We start from the raw sequence: 24,852 nt of genomic DNA, 5'->3' as shown, positions 1-24,852 counted from the left end.
TATTTGAAGGGATTATCATTGAAAACTTCCCTAATATGGGAAAGGAAATAGTTAATCAAGTCCAGAGAGCACAGAGTCCCATACAAGATAAATCCAAGGAGAAACAAGCCAAGACACATATTAATCAAACTATCAAAAATTAAATACAAAGAACAACTATTAAAAGCAGCACGGGAAAAACAAAAAATAACACATAAGGGAATCCCCATAAGGTTAACAGCTGATCTTTCAGCAGAAACTCTGCAATCCAGAAGGGAGTGGCAGGACATATTTAAAGTGATGAAAGGGAAAATCCTAAAACCAAGATTACTCTACCCAGCAAGGATCTCATTCAGATTTGACAGAGAAATTAAAAGCTTTAGAGACAAGCAAAAGCTAAGCAAATTCAGCACCACCAATCCAGCTTTACAACAAACGCTAAAGGAACTTCTCTAGGCAGGAAACACAAGAGAAGGAAAAGACCTACAATAATAAACCCAAAGCAATTACGAAAATGGTAATAGGAACATAAATATCGATAATTACCTTAAATGTAAATGGATTAAATCCTCCAACCAAAAGACAGAGACTGGCTGAATGGATACAAAAACAAGACCTGTATATATGCTGTCTACAAGAGACCCACTTCAGACCTAGGGACACATACAGACTGAAAGTGAGGGGATGGAAAAAGATATTCCATGCAAATGGAAATCAAAAGAAAGCTGGAGTAGCAATTCTCGTATCAGACAAAATAGACTTTAAAACAAAGACTATTACAAGAGACCAAGAAGGACACTACATAATGATCAAGGGATCAATCCAAGAAGATGATATAACAATTGTAAATATTTATGCCCCCAACATAGGAGCACCTCAATACATAAGGCAAATACTAACAGTCATGAAAGGCGAAATCGACAGTAACACAATCATAGTAGGGGACATTAACACCCCACTTTCACCAATGGACATATCAGCCAAAACAAAAATAAATAAGGAAACAGAAGCTTTAAATGATACATTAAACAAGATGGACTTAATTGATATTTATAGGACATTCCATCCAAAAACAACAGAATACACATTTTCCTCGGGTGCTCATGGAACATTCTCCAGGATAGATCATATCTTGGGTCACAAATCAAGCCTTGGTAAATTTAAGAAAATTGAAATTGTATCAAGTCTCTTTTCCGACCACAACGTTATGAGACTAGATATCAGTTACAGGAAAAAATCTGTAAGGAATACAAACACATGGAGGCTAAACAACACACTACTTAATAACCAAGAGAGCACTGAAGAAATCAAAGAGGAAATCAAAAAATACCTAGAAACAAATGACAATGAAAACACAATGACCCAAAACCTATGGGATGCAGCAAAAGCAGTTCTAAGAGGGAAGTTTATAGCTATACAAGCCTACCTTACGAAACAAGAAACATCTCAAATAAACAACCTAACCTTACACCTAAAGCGATTAGAGAAAGAAGAACAAAAAACACCCAAAGTTAGCAGAAGGAAAGAAATCATAAAGATCAGATCAGAAATAAATGAAACAGAAATGAAGGAAACGATAGCAAAGATCAATAAAACTAAAAGGTGGTTCTTTGAGAAGAAACAAAATTGATAAACCATTAGCCAGACTCATTAAGAAAAAATAGGGAGAAGACTCAAATCAATAGAATTAGAAATGAAAAAGGATAAATAACTGACACTGCAGAAATACAAAGGATCATGAAAGATTACTACCAGCAACTATATGACAATAAAATGGACAACCTGGAAGAAATGGACAAATTCTTAGAAATGCACAACCTTCTGAGACTAAACCAGGAAGAAATAGAAAATATGAACAGACCAATCACAAGCACTGAAATTGAAACTGTGATAAAAAATCTTCCAACAAACAAAAGCCCAGGACCAGATGGCTTCACAGGCGAATTCTATCAAACATTTAGAGAAGAGCTAACACCTATCCTTCTACAACTCTTCCAAAATATAGCAGAGGGAGGAACACTCCCAAACTCATTCTACAAGGCCAACATCACTCTGATACCAAAGCCAGACAAAGATGTGACAAAGAAAGAAAACTACAGGCCAATATCACTGATGAACATAGATCCAAAAATCCTCAACAAAATACTAGCAAACAGAATCCAACAGCGCATTGAAAGGATCATGCACTATGATGAAGTGGGGTTTATCCCAGGAATGCAAGGATTCAATATACGCAAATCAATCAACGTGATACACCATATTAACAAATTGAAGGAGAAAAACCATATGATTAGAACAGTCCCTAACACCCTACACAAAAATAAACTCAACATGGATTAAAGACCTAAATGTAAGGCCAGACACCATCAAACTCTTAGAGGAAAACATAGGCAGAACACTCTATGACATAAATCACAGCAAGATCCTTTTTGACCCACCTCCTAGAGAAATGGAAATAAAAACAAAAATAAACAAATGGGACCTAATGAAACTTAAAAGATTTTGGACAGCAAAGGAAACCATAAACAAGATGAAAAGACAACCCTCAGAATGGGAGAAAATATTTGCAAATGAAGCAACTGACAAAGGATTAATCTCCAAAACATATAAGCAACTCACGCAGCTCAGCATCAAAAAAACAAACAAACCAATCCAAAAATGGGCAGAAGCCCTAAATAGACATTTCTCCAAAGAAGATATACAGATTGCCAACAGACACATGAAAGAATGCTCAGCACCATTAATCATTACAGAAATGCAAATCAAAACTACAATGAGATATTATCTCACACCAGTCAGAATGGCCATCATCAAAAAATCTACAAACAATAAATGCTGGATAGGGTGTGGGGAAAAGGGAACCATCTTGCACTGTTGGTGGGAATGTAAAATGATATAGTCACTGTGGAGAACAGTATGGACGTTCCTTAAAAAACTAAAAATAGAACTACCATACGACCCAGTAATCCCACGACTGGGCATATACCCTGAGAAAACCATAATTCAAAAAGAGTCATGTACCAAAATGCTCAATGCAGCTCTATTTACAATAGCCAGGACATGGAAGCAACCTAAGTATCCATCAACAGATGAATGGATAAAGAAGATGTGGCACATATATACAATGGAATATTACTCAGTCATAAAAAGGAGCAGAACTGAGTTATTTGTAGTGAGGTGGATGGACCTAGAGACTGTCATACAGAGTGAAGTAAGTCAGAAAGAGAAAAACAGATACTGTATGCTAACACATATATATGGAATCCAAAAAAAATAAAGGAATAAAGAAAATGGTCAGAAGAACCTAGGGGCAAGATGGGAATAAAGATGCAGACCTACTAGAGAATGGACTTGAGGATATGGGGAGGGGGAAGGGTAAGCTGCGACAAAGAGAGTGGCATGGACATATATATAGTACCAAACGAAAAATAGATAGATAGTGGGAAGCAGCTGCATAGCACAGGGAGATCAGCTCAGTGCTTTGTGACCACCTAGAGCGGTGGGATAGGGAGGGTGGGAGGGAGGGAGACGCAAGAGGGAAGAGATATGGGGACATATGTATATGTATAACTGATTCACTTTGTTATAAAGCAGAAAACAACACACCATTGTAAAGCCATTGTACTCCAATAAAAATGTTTAAAAAAATCATGTATATGAAAGGGAACTTGTTCCTAAAATATATAAAGAACACTCAAACTCAATAATAAAAACACAAATAAACTAATTAAAATATTGAAAAGGATCTGAATAGACATTTCTCCAATAAAGACTTACAAATGGCCAATAAGAACAGGAAAAGATACTTAGCATCATTACTCATTAGGGAAATGTTAATCACAAAGAGAGATAGTAGTAAGTGTTGATGAGGACATGGAGAAATTGGAACCTTAGTACTTTGCAAGCGGGAATGTAAAATGGTCTAGCCACTTTGGAAAACAGTCTGACAGTTCTTCAAAACGTTAAATGTATGGGTTACCATATGACCCAGTAATTCTACTCCTAGGTATGTACCGAAGAGAAACGAAAACAGGTTCACACAAAAACTTGTACATGAATGTTTATAGCAGCATTATTTATAAGAACCAAAAACTGGGAATAACTCATATCAAACCCATAATAAAACTCCAAAAATTGGAAATAACGCACAGATAGATAAATGTGGTGTATTTGTACAATGGAATATCATCTGACCATTGAAAAGAATAAAGTACTAATATGTATTACAAGGTGATGAACCTTAAAGACATTATGGTCAGGGAGGGAAGGCAGACACAAAAGACCACATAATGTATGATTCTATTTATATGAAGTGTCTACAATAGGTAAATCTTTAGAGAAAAAAGTAGCTGAACAGTTGTCTAGGCCTGAGGGGGAGAGGCCGTGGGAGGAACTGGGAGTAGATGCTAAAGGGTACAGGGTTTCTTTTGGGGACGGTGATAAAGTCTTAAAATTGATTGTGGTGATGGTTGCACAACTCTAAAAACCATTAAATTGTATACGTTAAACTTGTACAGTATGTGAATTATATCACAATAATGTTGTTAGGAAAAAAAAAGATTGTATGAGGGAAATTGGTCAACTAATGTAAGAAAAACAAGTAAAATGAAAGCCCAAACTCACAGCATACATCAGAATAAGTTCTGACTTGATTAAAGTGCTCAGTGTAAAAGTAATTAAACTGGACTAGAAGTATCAGGACGGGAAAGACCTTTTCAAGCATAAAACAAATTACAAGAAAAATTAATAGATGTTATGAGTACAGAAAAACTTAAGAACTGCATGTCAAAATATTTTTTTTCCGTAATTGAACTCACCTCAACACATAGCCTTCATTTTTGCTCTGAGCAGGAAAACCCAAACTTGCCCACGGCTTATGGTTTTAAGCATAGTTATTTCTGAACCTAAGACTGGTCAATTACAGATTGGCCCTGTGCTTTCCCCTTCTGCCCAGAGGTGGTCTAAGTTTCTGGGGGAAAAGAGGAGGAAAGGAAACTTCTGGCTCTGAAGGAGGGCTGTCTGGCCCTTAGAGCTGGGCTTCCATCCTCCTTAACTTCCCTCGGGGACAGCTGATCCCCCGTAGCTAGTCCTCAGCAGTGCCGCTGCAGCACATGGTTTTGGAACCCCAGCATGCATGAGCTCACGATGTTGTTTATACTGCACTGTGCTTTTGTTCCAGTGTCCTGGACGTTGCCTGGGTCGCGCTGTGAGGATGCAGCAGCAGCAGCAGCAGCATATAATTTGTCAACACCCCAACCGTTCTGAGTCCGGCTGTGATGACAGGAGGTACCGGCCCCGCCCTAGGGCAGCACACAACCTCTGCCACCTCAGTAGTGACTATGACCGCCTGAAAGTGGCATCATCTGTCCTCTATACCACCTCTCATAACGGACAGTTCCTACTAAATTATGATTTCTCATGGTGCCATCCTCAATAGTATGTATTATACCAAATACTCTTGTTTTTGCGGTACACGGGCCTCTCACTGCCGTGGCCTCTCCCGCTGCGGAGCACAGGCTCCGGACGCGCAGGCCCAGCGGCCATGGCTCACGGGCCCAGCCTCTCCGCGGCATGAGGGATCTTCCCGGTCCGGGGCACGAACCCGTGTCCCCTGCATCGGCAGGCGGACTCTCAACCACTGCGCCACCAGGGAAGCCCAGTGTGTCCTAAATGTAAACTAGAGCGCTCCTCTTAGTGGAGAACATTGCTCACAAACAAATTCATACTCATACCAGAATATATTTCAAGTGCTTATATAAACGGAGCTTACAGTTTGTTAACAAATGTGTCATTCTTCTCTTCCTTGCCTAAATCGATCTGCTCCAGCTCATCAGGAGACTGTGTCTTTTGAGGTGCGTGCCTTGATGTGGTGCCGGAGGCTCATGGAAACACGTGGTTTGCTTGCCTCTATTGAGGTTGTGATTCCTCCACCACTTTGCTTAGTCAGCCAGGAACAATTCAGATGAGTTTCCTGTTGAATAAGGTCATAACTGTCAAGCCTTTGCTATACTGAAAGTACAGTACAGTAAAAGGCTTGATCCCAGCAAGAAGTGACACCCCACTTTCTCCCACTGTCCACCTTTTTGTTTGTTTTTCTCATTTCAGACCCACCTTTTGGAGGAACCGCTCGTCGGGGGGCTTGTGATGCATGTTGGCACACAGGCCCTTGGAGGCCCTGGTACATCAGCCTGTGGTCAGGGCTTCCAGTCTCGGAAGGTGGACGGTGTCCACACGAGGAGCTGCAAGACGGTGGCTGAGAGACGCTGCGAGCCGGGAGAGAAACCCTCTTCCTGGCGGCACTACCTGGGGCCTTCCTGTGATAGTATTGCGACCACCCCGAAGCCTTGTGCAAACCAGACCGCATGGAGCCAACCTTGTCAGGGTCTCGTCCGCAGGGCCATTCTGAACGGATGTGGTGTCTTGGGACATCAGGAGAGTAGCTGCTTTGATGTGGGTGCAACTTGGTGTCCTGTAGAGAAAAGAATAGTTGACTGAGTAGGGTGGTCGGTGGCCTACTAACGAGCACTGGGAGCCTCTCCGCAGCCTCTTTCTGTCTTGGAATTTCAGCCCCACAGACAAGGCTTCCTTGGATGGGATTGGACAGGTGTGTAAATGCCCTGAAGTTATGTGGGAAATGTAATCATATATATTTTTCTAGGGGGAGGTCCATTGCTTTGGTAAGTTTTCCCTGGGGTTCATGACACCCCAGAAGCTAGTGCCGCTGTCAGCACTGGGAGGAGCAGGTGGCCTGAAGGGCTGTGACGTCCCCTGAGGGCATCGAGAAGCCACTTGGCCCAGCTAAGAAGGGAGTCCAGGGCACTTCTGACTCCAGTGCCAAGCAGTGGCCCTAACCCAAGCCTAGCTTCTTCGCTTCCCTCTGTGATCTCAGTTTCCGCTTTTCATAAAATCATGCACTTCTTTTTGTAACTAGATCTCTAATGAGCTATGTGTTCAATGGATTTTTTTTTTTTTTTTGCAGGAGGCTGCACAGACGCAACTCACCACTGTACGTTTGTAAAGCATCTTAATTTGTGTTCGCTAGACCTCTACAAACAAAGGTGCTGTCAATCGGGTCAAGAAGGATAAAACTTTGCAGGGGAGTCCTAATGCCGCTGTGAAGATGAAGCAAAATGTAAAAGCTCTCTTCCCCATGTAGCTGGCACAAAAACATATATTTCTTTACAAAAAACCCTCTAGGTTCTACAATCAGACAGAAGTCAATGCAAAATCACCACTATTAAAATTGGGTACTGTCATTTCCCCATGGCCGGTTTTTTAATTCCAGCTCTTGTAAATGGTACGTTCCAGGACTAACATAAAATACCGTAGCAGGTGCGCCACTGCACTTGGGACCTCGTTCTGTCCTTCTAATCAGGAAATCACCAAGATCACCTGTGCATTGTCACGAGCTGCCTCTTCCTGTGATTTATAGACTAGTACAGAGTACGACATCCTGAGGGCTTGGCAAACACGGCAACTGATGACTTCTCTCAGTTTTAGGGTTGCAACAGGTGTATAAGGCATTTACATTTGAGAAGCTCTGGCCAGTAGTTCTTAAGATGTTGGCTCTAATGGCATTTTTATGGACCCTTACTAAACGTGAAAAGGAGACAATCACTCTGGACAGGCTTGTGACCCTGACTGATCCAGGCATCCTGGGGGAATGGCATCTTGTCCTCGCTCTTAGAGAACTTAGGGAAGAAAACACTGAGTAAACATGGCTGCCATTTTCACAACTACGGAAATCGACCTGTGACCAAATGAGGCATCTTGGAAATTAAAGGAGACGGAAGGTTAACCTCTTCTACTGATTTTGAAGTATATTCAAAGCGTTCTTTTAAGAGCTGTGAATGAGACTTTTCTCAGCACTATTCTCTTGCACACAAACAGAAAAGCCAAAGCCTTGTTAGACCGAATTTATGCATAAGATAGTATCCCTAAGGAGTTTTATTTTGGAAAAATTATGAGAAAGTAATCTAGCTATGAAACATGATAGCTGAAAAGAACTGTTTACAGTAAATAACTGTTTTAATGTGAACTGATTTGTCAGTAAATCCAAAGCGAATTAGCGTTAGGCTGGAAGGTACAGTTAGGATGAGGAGTAATGTAAGCCTTACTAATGTAAGGCTTGGGTCCACTCTCATATACAGTGTGATGAAATCCCAAATATTCTGTCTTTTACATGTCAACATTTTGGGATTTTACCATTTTTCCACTATTGCCCTTTATTCTGCCCGAGTTCTAATCCAGGATCCCACATTGTGTTTTGTTGCCTTGCCTCTCTAGCCTCCTCCAATCAGGGATGCTTCCTCAATTTCTTCTTGTCTTTCATGACCTTGACACTTTTGACCATGACACTGGCTAGAGGTTTTATCGAATGGCCCTCAATCTGGGGTTATCTAGTGTTTTCTCAAGATGAGAGTGAGGTTATGCATTCTTGCCCTTCTTAACGCATACTATCAGGGGGAACAATATGTCAATAAGTCCTTTTACCAGTGACTTGATCCTTGGTTCTGGTAGTTTCTGCCATGTTTCTTGTCTATTAAGTTACTATTTTTCTCTTTCTAATTAATACATGCTTATTTCAGAGACAATACTTTGACACTGCGCAAATATTCCACTGTTTCTTAAAGTATTGCCCCTTAATTTTAGCATCCACTGTGGACTGTGCCTACAACAATTATCACGAAGATGTTCTAATTGTGACCTTCTACTTTCTTCATTCCGTCTACTTTTACTAATTGGAATTCTTTGGAAGGGAAGAGTTGTTCCTTCTTCCCCATTTATTCACTTTATGTATATCCACATGGACTCCACGGGATGCGTATATATCTATATATCTAGATATAGTTGTAGATATAGATATCTATATCTATATATAGATATATATTTAAGGGTTGAAATCCAACACTATCATTATTTTGTTGCTCAAAGCATTCTAGCTTTGGTCATTGGGAGGGTTAAAAGGTTGATTGCATATACACTAATCCTTGAATGTGTGTGCACGCACGTGCATGTGCACAAACACACACACACAATTTTTTTCCTGTATCTATGCATTCATACTGAAACCTTGAATGCCAGTCCAGCACATAGGGACGTTATTACAGTCTATACCTTTTTCTTGTTTGTAAACTTCTTTCTATGACAGCGAGAAGCCTGGCTTTCGTTATCTGCAATATATTTTCTTGGTTTGACCTTATTATACCAGATAAATACCGTATGGTAACACATATTTACGGAATCTAAAAAGAAAAAAGAAAAAAATGGATCTGAAGAACCTAGGGGCAGGTTAGGAATAAAGACGCAGACTTAGAGAATGGACTTGAGGACACGGGGAGGGGGAACAGTAAGCTGGGACAAAGTGAGAGAGTGGCATGGACATAGATACACTACCAAATGTAAAATAGATATCTAGTGTGAAGCAGCCGCATAGCACAGGGAGATCAGCTCAGTGCTTTGTGACCACCTAGAGGGGTGGGATAGGGAGGGTGGGAGGGAAACGCAAGAGGGAGGAGATAACGGGGATATATGTGTACGTAGACCTGATTCAATTCCTTATAGAGCAGAAACTAACACAACATTGTAAAGCAGTTACACTCTAAGAAAGATGTTAAAAAAAAAAAAAAAAAGAAAACCCTTCCATGCCTTCCCATTGTCGTTAGGAGAAAGGTCAAAATTCCTGGCATAGGGACTGTGTCTGTCTTGTTCACTTTGTCCCCCAATGTCTAAAATAATGCCTTGCATATAGTAAGTGCCCAGTACCTATTTGCTGCCTGACTAAATACGTGAGTGAAAAAATAAAAGTCCCTCCGTGCTTGGGTCTCAGGCTGCCCTTCTGCCTCATTGCTGTGTCTCCCAGCCTGGTTATTGGATCTCCATCCACAATAGACTTTTCCGTACCTTCGATAGACCGTTCTGTCTCCTGACTCAGGGCCTTTGTACATACTGCTTCCTCTCTTTTCACTTAGTTATTCCTATTCATCTATTTTCAGGGAAACCTTCTAGGCCCCAAACTAAACCAGACCCTGTGCTGTATGTTTTTCAATTTCCGTATCATTCTTCTGCACAGCTCTTACCACAATCTGCCTGTCTTGCCCACGTGCTGGACCATCAGTTCTATGAGAGCAAATCCACAGCTGCTGTGTTTAACAAGTAATCCCCATTACTCAGCACAGTGATTGCCCCACTGCACACTCTAAAAATATTTGTTAAATGAATGAATGAATGATTGAATAGCATAGCCCCTAGCAGATAACTGACCAGTGATGCTGTGGACGGAAAACACTGCACAATCGAAAAGTCGAGAGGTCTGTTTCATCTGACAGACATTCTGAGGACTTCAAGCTTGGGACATAGCATCGCAGATAATGCTGAGAAACTGTTCTGAAGTGGCAAGGAGGGGATTGGGGAGCCACGATATATAGGAGTTTTTGCAACAAAAGACAAGGTAGTTGGAACATCAAAAGATGACTGTTAATTAAAGAAAATCAGCTATCTCAAGTTAAGGAATTTAGCGCTTTTGTCTGTATGGGAAGATGCAAGTGTCTGGGTTTACTGAAATCATTCCTTTGATGTGCACCTCCACTATCTGGGGCCAGTGTCCTGTGCTTTCTCATCCTGAGTCTCCTTGGGGTGGTGCACCATTAGGGCGGCCATAATATGATGGCTTGATGGCTGCAACATCCTTTGTTTACTGATATGGCAGGCAACATTTCAGCTCACAATGCCAAAACCCATAGTAAAAACAACAACAAAAAATCAAACCAAGACAAAACCCAAACAGTAGTAGCACTTACTGAGCACAAACCTGTGAGGTAGACACTATTATCAACCTCATTTTACTGAGGAGGAAGCGGAAGTGTACAGAATGTTGTACAGCTCACTGCCCTGTGCAAATGCCCACCCCGGATCCATGATCTGTGCGTTGGAGGAGAGGTGGGAGGTATGCTCACACCGTGAAACAAAAGAGATGCCTCGGAACACGTTCTCAGAAGAGCCGTGGATACCGTAGTCACCTTGACCTGTCTTCCAGTGCCGTAGGCACCTTGACTCTGGCGTGAGCTCCTCCTATCCTTCAAAGGAAGAGCTTGTGCAAGAGTCATCTGTCCCTCAGGAGGCAGCAAACTGATGCTAGAATAACTAGGAGGAACTTGATCCAAGAAATCTGCTTTATGTCAATTCTTGGTTCGCACAAAGTGAGAATTCACTTTGGGAATTTTATCCTCGTTTATTAAGTACTCTCAAGCCTTTAGCCACTCCTAGAGAAAACAGAGTCATACACTTTCATACCTAGAAGAAACGGTAGAGATCATCTAACCCTAGATCCCTCTACATCAGGGGTCCTTCACATTTCAGTGCCACGGATCCCTCCGTAGTCTAGAGAAGCCTATGGCTCCCTTCTCAAACAAGGGTTTTAAATCTATAAAAATAAAACATACTTGATTACAAAGGAAGCCAATTAATTATATGGAAGTACAGTTCCTGAAGTAGTTTTCAATGTGTGATGTAGTCGTAAATTTGCTTCTCTATCAACACACTAAATTATAGGATCTGCTAGTACAACTGATTTTGAAATGGTGATGAATGTAACTGCTGTTCTGGATGCCTGCCACGATTTTCATGGCATGTGAAAACAGCTGTGATTTCTATTGGTAACAAAATCACAGGTATTGCTACTACTGATATACGTTGTGGCCTGCATTTTTACAATTGAAGGCAATACTCAATTGCCGTTAGAGCTTAGTGACAACGAGGATGTAATCCTTTTCCCATGCAAGTCCGTGGTTCCCTTGGAGAACCATGGGGCTCAGGTTAGGAACCCCTACTCTGCAGCATCCTGGTGGCAGCTCGAACATCTTGAGTGACAGCGCACTCAGTATCTCCAAGGTGTCCAGGTCCTAGTTCAGTCTCCTATAATCATTATGAACTTTAGGGTCAGGTAAATCTAGAAGCAGTCCCAGCTCTGTTGGCATGTTAGTTATGTGACCATAGCTATTTAACCCTGTGGACATCGCTGTCTTCATTGCAAGAATGGGAACAAGATGACAATTACATTAGAAAACATGCAAATGTCTCAGAGCACAAAGAGCACATAGGTGATTTAGCAATATTTTCTTCCCTTTGGTTTCAGTGAGTTGAAATGCACCTTTTTTTTTTTTTTTTTTTGCGGTACGCGGGCCTCTCACTGCTGTGGCCTCTCCCGTTGTGGAGCACGGGCTCTGGACGCGCAGGCTCAGCGACCATGGCTCACGGGCCCAGCCGCTCCGGGGCATGTGGGATCTTTCCGGACCGGGGCACAAACCCATGTCCCCTGCATCGGCAGGCGGACTCTCAACCACTGCGCCACCAGGGAAGCCCGAAATGCACCTTTTTGAAGTTTCCGCCTAATTTTGCCCTAGCTCTACTCTTTGAAGCCACACAAGTCATGGCTCCTTACATACTTGAAGACGGCTCTATCCCACCCCTATGTTGGTTGTCTACGTGGTGATTCTGTTGCTTCTCTGAGTAAAAGAAAATCTGAGCGTATGGCTGGGAGTTATCTGTGCTGCTGCCCATTCCCAGAGAGACGTGTGAGGGCCCTGAAACAGTCATCATGTTAGGATCGATTTTTCCTCTGGAAGGCACTTCCTGTAGGATCTGTCCTACCCGTCCTTACTAATACGCTCCTGGAGTATTTGTTCTTAGGTGGTTCACGGGCACGTGGTCAGAGTGCTCTGTGTCTTGCGGTGAAGGATTCCGCAGTCGGCAAGTGGCCTGTAAGCGCACGAGAGCCAATGGGACTGTGCAGGTGATGCCTCCGAGAGCATGTGCCCCCAGAGAGAGGCCTCTGGGAAGAAGACCCTGCTCCACTCACCCGTGTGTTCAAGGGCTTATTGAACCAGGGAACCAGGGAATGCCGACAAATCTAGTGTTTTGCTAGTATGATCATTTAGTATAATCATCCAGTCCCCGTGGTCCAACCCATGCATCAAAACAATGAAATTAAAAAGGAGACTTCCCTGGCGGTCCAGTGGTGGACCTCGCCTTCCAGTGCAGGGGGTGCGGGTTGGATCCCTTGTCGGGGACCAAGATCCCACGTGCCTCGCGGCCAAAAATACCAAAACATAAAACAGAAGGAATATTGTAACAAATTCAATGAAGACTTTTCAAATGGTCACATCAGAAAAATAAAATAAACCCATGCATCAGGGCCCCTTCGCACAGGGGAAGAGGGGAGCCCAACTGCTGCGTGACAGTCATGAAACTCAGCTGCACGGGGACCTTACCACACTGCGCACAGGCTGGTTCACGGGACCTTCTTATCCTTTTATGAGCCTCTCTGATGTAATTAACACAGGCCACAGGGATCCAAAGTTCCCCTCGGCCCTTCTGAAAATGTTTGGGGATGTTAGTGCAGGAAGGGATTCGACACTTTCTGCACGTCTGCCCCGCAGTGCAGCAGTTGTTGCTGCTGGGAGTCATTGTGTTAATTCTCTTAGGTCACTTCCCCTCTAGTGGTTCTGATTAACTCCAAGCACTACATGGCTACACACTTGTCTAACTGGAAAATGCACAGCCCCAAGTCTGTGCAGGGACGATGCAAAGCAGAGTGTGATACATCTCTCTAGAGCATCAAGTTTATTAACTAGAATTGGAAGAACCAAGGAGTTCTTGGAACAAGAACTCTCCCCCTCCCCCACCAACACGGAAGACAGAAGAGTGGGGGAGGGGAGACGTGCCCCAGGAATGACAGTCCAGTCTCTGAAGTCTGAAGTTTCACCCAGGTGGGGGTTGAGGGGTGGACCTGCAGCCACGGTGGCCTCTCTTTCGGTGGCCCGGGCTGCTCCGGACCATCCTCTGAGCTGGCCAGGGTCTTGGATACGATGTTTCTGAAGGCCGTGCAGAGAACAGAGTCATCTTCAACTGGACCGGGTCCCAGGGCGCGTGGCAGCCTGACCTTCCTGCCTCGGGTCATCCATGGGGTTCAGGCGGTTTCACTTTATGACGACGCCTCAGCTTGCAACAAAGGTGTTTAGATATGAAGTTGCAGATTCTCCTAGCCACCCCTTGCTTTTTCTGTCTGTGGCCAGAGGGAGTGGATGAGGACATACTCTCAGGCTGCCCAGCGTGGGAGGACCTTCCAGTGTTGGACACACCCGGGGGGCAGCTGGTTCCCTCTGGGGCTCCAATCCTGCTGCTGGTGGACGGGGATGTCCCAGGGCCACACTGGTCGGCTGGGCTGGGGGTGGCAGTCCTCGACTCCAGGCTGGGTGGGGGACAGGCAGGCTCACTGGTCTTCTGCCCTGCCTGCTGGTCTTCCTGCAGCTGCCCATTTTCTCCCTGGTAGAGCCATCTGGCTTTCAGGGTGGACAACTCGGGGCTTAAAGAAGCCTCAAGTTCACTGCCACTGAGGTCCCCGGAAGAGAAGGGCCTCACAGTTATGATGGAGGACCCCACCATTGGTTTCATGGAGCTCACACTGCCTGTTCCTGGGTCTTGGATCTGGTCGCAAGTCCAGCCCAGAGTCCTCACCGTGGTCACCTCCGGGTCCTCTTCACAGGGTGGCTGGAGTGGCTCCTTCTGGCCCATGTTCACCCATGGATGCCTCATGACGTCAGATAAGGTGCCTCTGTCACGGGGGTTGAGGGCAATCATTTTTTGTAATAGAGCCCTTATCTCCAAAGACAGGTAAGGTGGGATGGGGTATTGCCCTCGTAGGATTTGCTCCCGCATCTCCCGGACGTCTTCTCCCACAAAGGGCCGGCACGCAGTTACCATGCTGTAGAGAACTACACCCAGGCTCCACACGTCCAACGCAGGGCCGCTGTAGCTCTGCCCCCGCAACAGTTCCGGGGCAGCATACGGGACTGTGCCGCAGATCGTGTCCAGTATGCCACTCTCATCACACTTGTTGCTGAGGCCAAAGTCTGTCAGTTTTATATTCATGTTGGCATCCAAGAGGAGGTTCGGTAGCTTCAGGTCCCTGTGCACGATGCCCCTCTGGTGGCAGTGCTGCAGGGCGGAGACCAGCTGCTGGAACGGGCGTCGGGCCTCCGCCTCTGTCATACGGCCATGGTTCACTAGGTAGCTGAACATGTCCCCCCCACTGAGGTACTCCATCACGAGGAACATTGTCTCCTCCGTGTCAATCACCCCCAGCAGTTTTACAATATTGGGGTGATCCAGAGCCTTCATACAGCACACTTCCCGGTAAACTGCCTGGGAAGTTGAGCAGCTCTGCCGACCTTTCTTAATGATCTTCACAGCCACCTGTGTCCCGGTCAGAATGTGCCGGGCCAGCTTCACTTTAGCGAAGCTGCCTTCACCAATGGTGTGGAGGATCTCGTACTCATCAATATGAGCCTCCTTGTCAGCGGAGTTGGCTGTGAGGCCCTCCATCATGGTGGCCTGCTAACTACACTGAATGACAGCACTAACTAGCAGTGCTAAAGAAGAAAAAATTTAAAACTGAAAGAAATGATAAAGAGAGAAAAAATAAAGAAAAAGGAGAAAAAGGCAAAGAAGAAATAAAAATGAGAAAAATAAAAAAGGCTAGAGAAAAGAGGAAAAAAATCCACAAAATTGCAGAAACAAGGAAAAAACAAGCTAACTGTGGGTCCAAGGCCGTCAGGTCACCAAAAGCAGCTTCCTGGGCTCTTAAGGACCAAAAACCTTGGCCCAGCTGGGCTCTTTTATACAGTTTTTGTGAAGTACATCACAGTGGGGCACTGTGAGGTCACAGCAAGAAATGGACCCATCACCGCTGGGGATAAACCACAGTGGTTTTCTCACTTTTTCAGTTCAAGGCCCCTTTACACTTAGGAAAAAGGATCCCAAAGAAATTTTTCTGTACGTGTGTTATTAGAATTTGGTATTCACTTTGGTATAAATTAAAATCTGTAGGATACTTCAGTGGCCTTTTTATTTCTAGTTTGAAAAGATGTAATAATTTTAGAGACCTCATAATGTCTACACTTGATCTACAGATTCAACACAATCCCTTTCAAAATCCCAGCTTCTTTGCAGAAATTGACAAGCTGATCCTAAAATTCATATGGAAATATAAAGGACCCAGTATAGCCAGAACAATCTAGAGAAAGAACAAAGTGGGAGGGCTCAGACTTCTCAGTTTCAAAACTTACTACGAAACTGTAATCATCATGAGAGTGTGGTACTCGCATAGCATAGACACATAGATTGATGAAAGAGAGTTGAAAGTCTGGAGATAAATCCATGTATCTATGTCAACTGATTTTCTGCAAAGGTGCCAAGACCATTCAATGGGGAAAGAATAATCTCCTCAGCAAATGCTGCAGGACAACTGAATAGCCACATCCAAAAGAAAGAACTTGGATTCCTAGCCTACAACATATACAAAAAATTAAGTCAAAATTTATCAGAGACCTAAACTTAAGAGCTAAAACAATAAAGCTCCTGGAAGAAAATGTAGCCATAAATCTTCATGCTTTGGATTAGGAGACGGTTTCTTAGATATGACACCAAAACATAAGCTACAACAACAACAAAAATAAATTGGACCACATCAAAATTAAAAACTTTTTTTTGCTACGAAGGACATGATCAAGAAAGTGGACAGCCCACAGAATGGGAGAAAATATTTAAAAATCATATATATGAGGAGGAGCTTCAAGGTGGTGGAAGAGTAAGACGTGGAGATCACCTTCCTCCCCACAGATATATCAGAAATACATCTACATGTGGAACAACACCTACCGAGCACCTACTAAACACTGGCAGAAGACCTCAGACCTCCCAAAAGGCAAGAAACTCCCCACGTACATGGGTAGGGCAAAAGAAAAAAGAAACAAAAGAGACAAAAGAATAGGGACGGGACCTGCACCAGTGAGAGGGAGCTGTGAAGGAGGAAAGGTTTCTACATACTAGGAGGCCCCTTGGCGGACGGAGACTACGGGTGGCAGAGGGGGGAGCTTCGGAGCCACAGAGGAGAGTGCAGCAACAGGGGTGCCGAGGGCAAAGCAGAGAGATACCCGCACAGAGGATCAGTGCCAACCAGCACTCACCAGCCCGAGAGGCTTGTCTGCTCACCTGCCGGGGCGGGTGGGGGCTGGGAGCTGAGGCTCAGGCTTTGGAGGTCGAATCCCAGGGAGAGGACTGTGGTTGGCTGTGTGAACATAGCCTGAAGGGGCTAGTGCGCCACAGCTAGCCAGCAGGGAGTCCGGGGAAAAGTCTGGACCTGCCGAAGACTCAAGAGACTCTTTCTTGCCTCTTTGTTTCCTGGTGCGTGAGGAGAGGGGATTAAGAGCGCCACTTAAATGAGCTACAGAGACGGGTGTGAGCCGCGGCTATCAGCGCAGACCCCAGAGATGGGCATGAGATGCTAAGGATGCTGCTGCCGCCACCAAGAAACCGGTGAGCAAGCACAGGTCACTACCCACACTTCCCCTCCCGGGATCCTGTGCAGCCCGCCATTGCCAAGGTCCTGTGATCCAGGGACAACTTCCCCGGGAGAACACACAGCACACTTCAGGCTAGTGCAACATCACGCTGGCCTCTGCCACCACAGGCTTGCCTCGCATCCATACTCCTCCCTCCCCCCAGCCTGAGTGAGCCAGAGCCCCTGAATCAGCAGCTCCTTTAACCCTATCCTGTCTGAGTGAAGAATAGATGCCCATCGGTCACCTACACACAGAGGCGGGGCCAAATCCAAAGCGGAATCCCAGGAGCTGTGCAAACAAAGGAGAGAAAGGGAAATTTCTCCCAGCAGCCTCAGGAGCAGAGGATTAAATCTCCACAATCAACCTGATGTACCCTGCATCTGTGGAATACCTGAATAGAAAACAAATCATCCCAAATTGAGGAGGTGGACTTTCGGAGCAACTACATATATATATATATATATATATATCTCCCTTTTTCTCTTTTAGTGAGTGTATATGTGTATGTTTCTCTGTGTGATTTTGTCTGTATAGCTTTGCTTTTACCATTTGTCCTAGGGTTCTGTCTGTCCTTTTTTTTTTCTGCGGTACACGGGCTTCTCACTGTTGTGGCCTCTCCCGTTGCGGAGCACAGGCTCCGGATGTGCAGGCTCAGCGGCCATGGCTCACGGGCCCAGCCGCTCCGCGGCATATGGGATCCTCCCGGACCGGGGCATGAACCTATATCCCCTGCATCGGCAGGCGGACTCTCAACCAGTGCGCCACCAGGGAGGCCCTGTCCTTTTTTTTTTTTCAACGTAAAAAATGTTTTTTCTTAATAATTATTTTTTATATTAATAACTTTAGTTTATTTTACATTATTTTATTTTATCTTCTTCTTTCTTTTTTTTTCTCCATTTTATTCTGAGCCGTGTGGAGCACAGGCTCTTGGTGCTCCAGCCAGGCATCAGGGCTATGCCACTGAGAAGGGAGAGCCAGTTCAGGGCACTAGTCCACAAGAGACCTCCCAGCTCCACATAATATCAAATGGCAAAAATCTCCCAAAGATCTCCATCTCAATGCCAAGACCCAGCTCCACTCAACGACCAGCAAGCTACAGTGCAGGACACCCTATACCAAACAACTAGCAATACAGTAACACAACCCCATCCATTAGCACAGAGGCTGCCTAAAATCATAATAAGGCCACAAACACCCCAAAACACACCACCAGACATGGATGTGCCCACCAGAAAAGATCCAGCCTCATGCACCAGAACACAGGCATTAGTCCCATCCACCAGGAAGCCTACACAACCCATGGAACCAACTGTAGCCACTGGGGAGAGACACCAAAAACAACGGGAACTACGAACCTGCAGTCTGTGAAAAGGAGACCCCAAGCATAGTAAGTTAAGCAAAATGAGAAGACAGAGAAACACACAGCAGATGAAGGAGCAAGGCAAAAACCCACCAGACCTAACAAATAAAGAGGAAATAGGCAGTCTACCTGAAAAACAATTCAGAATAATGATAGTAAAGATGATCCAAAATCTTGTAAATAGAATGGAGAAAATACATGAAACGTTTAGCAAGGACCTAAAAGAACAAAAGAGCAAACAAACAGTGATGAACAACCCAGTAAATGAAATAAAAAATTCTCTAGAGGGGATCAGTAGCAGAATAACTAAGGCAGAAGAATGGATAAGTGACCTGGAAGATAAAATAGTGGAAATAACTACTGAAGAGCAGAATAAAGAAAAAAGAATGAAAAGAATTGAGGACAGTCTCAGAGACCTCTGGGACAGCATTAAAGGCACCAACATTCGAATTATAGGGGTCCCAGAAGAAGAAGAGAAAAAGAAAGGGACTGAGAAAATATTTGAAGGGATTATCATTGAAAACTTCCCTAATATGGGAAAGGAAATAGTTAATCAAGTCCAGAGAGCACAGAGTCCCATACAAGATAAATCCAAGGAGAAACAAGCCAAGACACATATTAATCAAACTATCAAAAATTAAATACAAAGAACAACTATTAAAAGCAGCACGGGAAAAACAAAAAATAACACATAAGGGAATCCCCATAAGGTTAACAGCTGATCTTTCAGCAGAAACTCTGCAATCCAGAAGGGAGTGGCAGGACATATTTAAAGTGATGAAAGGGAAAATCCTAAAACCAAGATTACTCTACCCAGCAAGGATCTCATTCAGATTTGACAGAGAAATTAAAAGCTTTAGAGACAAGCAAAAGCTAAGCAAATTCAGCACCACCAATCCAGCTTTACAACAAACGCTAAAGGAACTTCTCTAGGCAGGAAACACAAGAGAAGGAAAAGACCTACAATAATAAACCCAAAGCAATTACGAAAATGGTAATAGGAACATAAATATCGATAATTACCTTAAATGTAAATGGATTAAATCCTCCAACCAAAAGACAGAGACTGGCTGAATGGATACAAAAACAAGACCTGTATATATGCTGTCTACAAGAGACCCACTTCAGACCTAGGGACACATACAGACTGAAAGTGAGGGGATGGAAAAAGATATTCCATGCAAATGGAAATCAAAAGAAAGCTGGAGTAGCAATTCTCGTATCAGACAAAATAGACTTTAAAACAAAGACTATTACAAGAGACCAAGAAGGACACTACATAATGATCAAGGGATCAATCCAAGAAGATGATATAACAATTGTAAATATTTATGCCCCCAACATAGGAGCACCTCAATACATAAGGCAAATACTAACAGTCATGAAAGGCGAAATCGACAGTAACACAATCATAGTAGGGGACATTAACACCCCACTTTCACCAATGGACATATCAGCCAAAACAAAAATAAATAAGGAAACAGAAGCTTTAAATGATACATTAAACAAGATGGACTTAATTGATATTTATAGGACATTCCATCCAAAAACAACAGAATACACATTTTCCTCGGGTGCTCATGGAACATTCTCCAGGATAGATCATATCTTGGGTCACAAATCAAGCCTTGGTAAATTTAAGAAAATTGAAATTGTATCAAGTCTCTTTTCCGACCACAACGTTATGAGACTAGATATCAGTTACAGGAAAAAATCTGTAAGGAATACAAACACATGGAGGCTAAACAACACACTACTTAATAACCAAGAGAGCACTGAAGAAATCAAAGAGGAAATCAAAAAATACCTAGAAACAAATGACAATGAAAACACAATGACCCAAAACCTATGGGATGCAGCAAAAGCAGTTCTAAGAGGGAAGTTTATAGCTATACAAGCCTACCTTACGAAACAAGAAACATCTCAAATAAACAACCTAACCTTACACCTAAAGCGATTAGAGAAAGAAGAACAAAAAACACCCAAAGTTAGCAGAAGGAAAGAAATCATAAAGATCAGATCAGAAATAAATGAAACAGAAATGAAGGAAACGATAGCAAAGATCAATAAAACTAAAAGGTGGTTCTTTGAGAAGAAACAAAATTGATAAACCATTAGCCAGACTCATTAAGAAAAAATAGGGAGAAGACTCAAATCAATAGAATTAGAAATGAAAAAGGATAAATAACTGACACTGCAGAAATACAAAGGATCATGAAAGATTACTACCAGCAACTATATGACAATAAAATGGACAACCTGGAAGAAATGGACAAATTCTTAGAAATGCACAACCTTCTGAGACTAAACCAGGAAGAAATAGAAAATATGAACAGACCAATCACAAGCACTGAAATTGAAACTGTGATAAAAAATCTTCCAACAAACAAAAGCCCAGGACCAGATGGCTTCACAGGCGAATTCTATCAAACATTTAGAGAAGAGCTAACACCTATCCTTCTACAACTCTTCCAAAATATAGCAGAGGGAGGAACACTCCCAAACTCATTCTACAAGGCCAACATCACTCTGATACCAAAGCCAGACAAAGATGTGACAAAGAAAGAAAACTACAGGCCAATATCACTGATGAACATAGATCCAAAAATCCTCAACAAAATACTAGCAAACAGAATCCAACAGCGCATTGAAAGGATCATGCACTATGATGAAGTGGGGTTTATCCCAGGAATGCAAGGATTCAATATACGCAAATCAATCAACGTGATACACCATATTAACAAATTGAAGGAGAAAAACCATATGATTAGAACAGTCCCTAACACCCTACACAAAAATAAACTCAACATGGATTAAAGACCTAAATGTAAGGCCAGACACCATCAAACTCTTAGAGGAAAACATAGGCAGAACACTCTATGACATAAATCACAGCAAGATCCTTTTTGACCCACCTCCTAGAGAAATGGAAATAAAAACAAAAATAAACAAATGGGACCTAATGAAACTTAAAAGATTTTGGACAGCAAAGGAAACCATAAACAAGATGAAAAGACAACCCTCAGAATGGGAGAAAATATTTGCAAATGAAGCAACTGACAAAGGATTAATCTCCAAAACATATAAGCAACTCACGCAGCTCAGCATCAAAAAAACAAACAACCCAATCCAAAAATGGGCAGAAGCCCTAAATAGACATTTCTCCAAAGAAGATATACAGATTGCCAACAGACACATGAAAGAATGCTCAGCACCATTAATCATTACAGAAATGCAAATCAAAACTACAATGAGATATTATCTCACACCAGTCAGAATGGCCATCATCAAAAAATCTACAAACAATAAATGCTGGATAGGGTGTGGGGAAAAGGGAACCATCTTGCACTGTTGGTGGGAATGTAAAATGATATAGTCACTGTGGAGAACAGTATGGACGTTCCTTAAAAAACTAAAAATAGAACTACCATACGACCCAGTAATCCCACGACTGGGCATATACCCTGAGAAAACCATAATTCAAAAAGAGTCATGTACCAAAATGCTCAATGCAGCTCTATTTACAATAGCCAGGACATGGAAGCAACCTAAGTATCCATCAACAGATGAATGGATAAAGAAGATGTGGCACATATATACAATGGAATATTACTCAGTCATAAAAAGGAGCAGAACTGAGTTATTTGTAGTGAGGTGGATGGACCTAGAGACTGTCATACAGAGTGAAGTAAGTCAGAAAGAGAAAAACAGATACTGTATGCTAACACATATATATGGAATCCAAAAAAAATAAAGGAATAAAGAAAATGGTCAGAAGAACCTAGGGGCAAGATGGGAATAAAGATGCAGACCTACTAGAGAATGGACTTGAGGATATGGGGAGGGGGAAGGGTAAGCTGCGACAAAGAGAGTGGCATGGACATATATATAGTACCAAACGAAAAATAGATAGATAGTGGGAAGCAGCTGCATAGCACAGGGAGATCAGCTCAGTGCTTTGTGACCACCTAGAGCGGTGGGATAGGGAGGGTGGGAGGGAGGGAGACGCAAGAGGGAAGAGATATGGGGACATATGTATATGTATAACAGATTCACTTTGTTATAAAGCAGAAAACAACACACCATTGTAAAGCCATTGTACTCCAATAAAAATGTTTAAAAAAATCATGTATATGAAAGGGAACTTGTTTCTAAAATATATAAAGAACACTCAAACTCAATAATAAAAACACAAATAAACTAATTAAAATATTGAAAAGGATCTGAATAGACATTTCTCCAATAAAGACTTACAAATGGCCAATAAGAACAGGAAAAGATACTTAGCATCATTACTCATTAGGGAAATGTTAATCACAAAGAGAGATAGTAGTAAGTGTTGATGAGGACATGGAGAAATTGGAACCTTAGTACTTTGCAAGCGGGAATGTAAAATGGTCTAGCCACTTTGGAAAACAGTCTGACAGTTCTTCAAAACGTTAAATGTATGGGTTACCATATGACCCAGTAATTCTACTCCTAGGTATGTACCGAAGAGAAACGAAAACAGGTTCACACAAAAACTTGTACATGAATGTTTATAGCAGCATTATTTATAAGAACCAAAAACTGGGAATAACTCATATCAAACCCATAATAAAACTCCAAAAATTGGAAATAACGCACAGATAGATAAATGTGGTGTATTTGTACAATGGAATATCATCTGACCATTGAAAAGAATAAAGTACTAATATGTATTACAAGGTGATGAACCTTAAAGACATTATGGTAAGGGAGGGAAGGCAGACACAAAAGACCACATAATGTATGATTCTATTTATATGAAGTGTCTACAATAGGTAAATCTTTAGAGAAAAAAGTAGCTGAACAGTTGTCTAGGCCTGAGGGGGAGAGGCCGTGGGAGGAACTGGGAGTAGATGCTAAAGGGTACAGGGTTTCTTTTGGGGACGGTGATAAAGTCTTAAAATTGATTGTGGTGATGGTTGCACAACTCTAAAAACCATTAAATTGTATACGTTAAACTTGTACAGTATGTGAATTATATCACAATAATGTTGTTAGGAAAAAAAAAGATTGTATGAGGGAAATTGGTCAACTAATGTAAGAAAAACAAGTAAAATGAAAGCCCAAACTCACAGCATACATCAGAATAAGTTCTGACTTGATTAAAGTGCTCAGTGTAAAAGTAATTAAACTGGACTAGAAGTATCAGGACGGGAAAGACCTTTTCAAGCATAAAACAAATTACAAGAAAAATTAATAGATGTTATGAGTACAGAAAAACTTAAGAACTGCATGTCAAAATATTTTTTTTCTGTAATTGAACTCACCTCAACACATAGCCTTCATTTTTGCTCTGAGCAGGAAAACCCAAACTTGCCCATGGCTTATGGTTTTAAGCATAGTCATTTCTGAACCTAAGCCTGGTCAATTACAGATTGGCCCTGTGCCTTCCCCTTCTGCCCAGAGGTGGTCTAAGTTTCTGGGGGAAAAGAGGAGGAAAGGAGACTTCTGGCTCCGAAGGAGGGCTGTCTGGTCCTTAGAGCTGGGCTTCCATCCTCCTTAACTTCCCTCGGGGACAGCTGATCCCCTGTAGCTAGTCCTCAGCAATGCCGCTGCAGCACATGGTTTTGGAACCCCAGCATGCATGAGCTCACGATGTTGTTTATACTGCACTGTGCTTTTGTTCCAGTGTCCTGGACGTTGCCTGGGTCGCGCTGTGAGGATGCAGCAGCAGCAGCATCATATAATTTGTCAACACCCCAACCGTTCTGAGTCCGGCTGTGATGACAGGAGGTACCGGCCCCGCCCTAGGGCAGCACACAACCTCTGCCACCTCAGTAGTGACTATGACCGCCTGAAAGTGGCATCATCTGTCCTCTATACCACCTCTCATAATGGACAGTTCCTACTAAATTATGATTTCTCATGGTGCCATCCTCAATAGTATGTATTATACCAAAATACTCGTTAACATGTACTATTTATCATCACAAATTATTTGGATGTTCAACATATAGAGACACCCCAAAGAGAAAGGAAAAAGTAGCACTGAGAATAGACAGGTATTTTTCCCTCTATGTACAAAGTTGATGAAGCCTAAGAATATTTCATTTATGCTTACAGATTAAATCTGTAACCTAGTGTTTT

General features: G+C 42.7%; 1 protein-coding gene across 21 annotated transcripts in view; it reads right to left on the bottom strand.

Moving 5' to 3' along the window:
• The window catches only part of LOC309802169 (uncharacterized protein), a 249,174-nt gene that overhangs the window by 212,671 nt on the left and 11,651 nt on the right, over positions 1–24,852 (bottom strand). For 19 of the 21 annotated variants that reach the window (XR_014293724.1, XR_014293725.1, XR_014293726.1 and 16 more), the window contains exons 2-3: positions 6,091–6,448; positions 5,750–5,950 (exon numbers count right to left, since the gene is read on the bottom strand). The gene's annotated coding sequence lies outside the window, so the exon portion shown is untranslated. The remainder of the gene's footprint in view (positions 1–5,749; positions 5,951–6,090; positions 6,449–24,852) is intronic. The other 2 variants (XR_014293742.1, XR_014293743.1) reach the window with 1 other exon arrangement.

The sequence above is a fragment of the Mesoplodon mirus genome (assembly GCF_964341445.2).
Source record: "Mesoplodon mirus genome assembly, chromosome: 4".
In the NCBI taxonomy this organism is placed as follows: domain Eukaryota; kingdom Metazoa; phylum Chordata; class Mammalia; order Artiodactyla; family Ziphiidae; genus Mesoplodon; species Mesoplodon mirus.
Note: the sequence above shows the minus strand (reverse complement) of the source record. Positions and strands in the feature narration are given on the sequence as shown.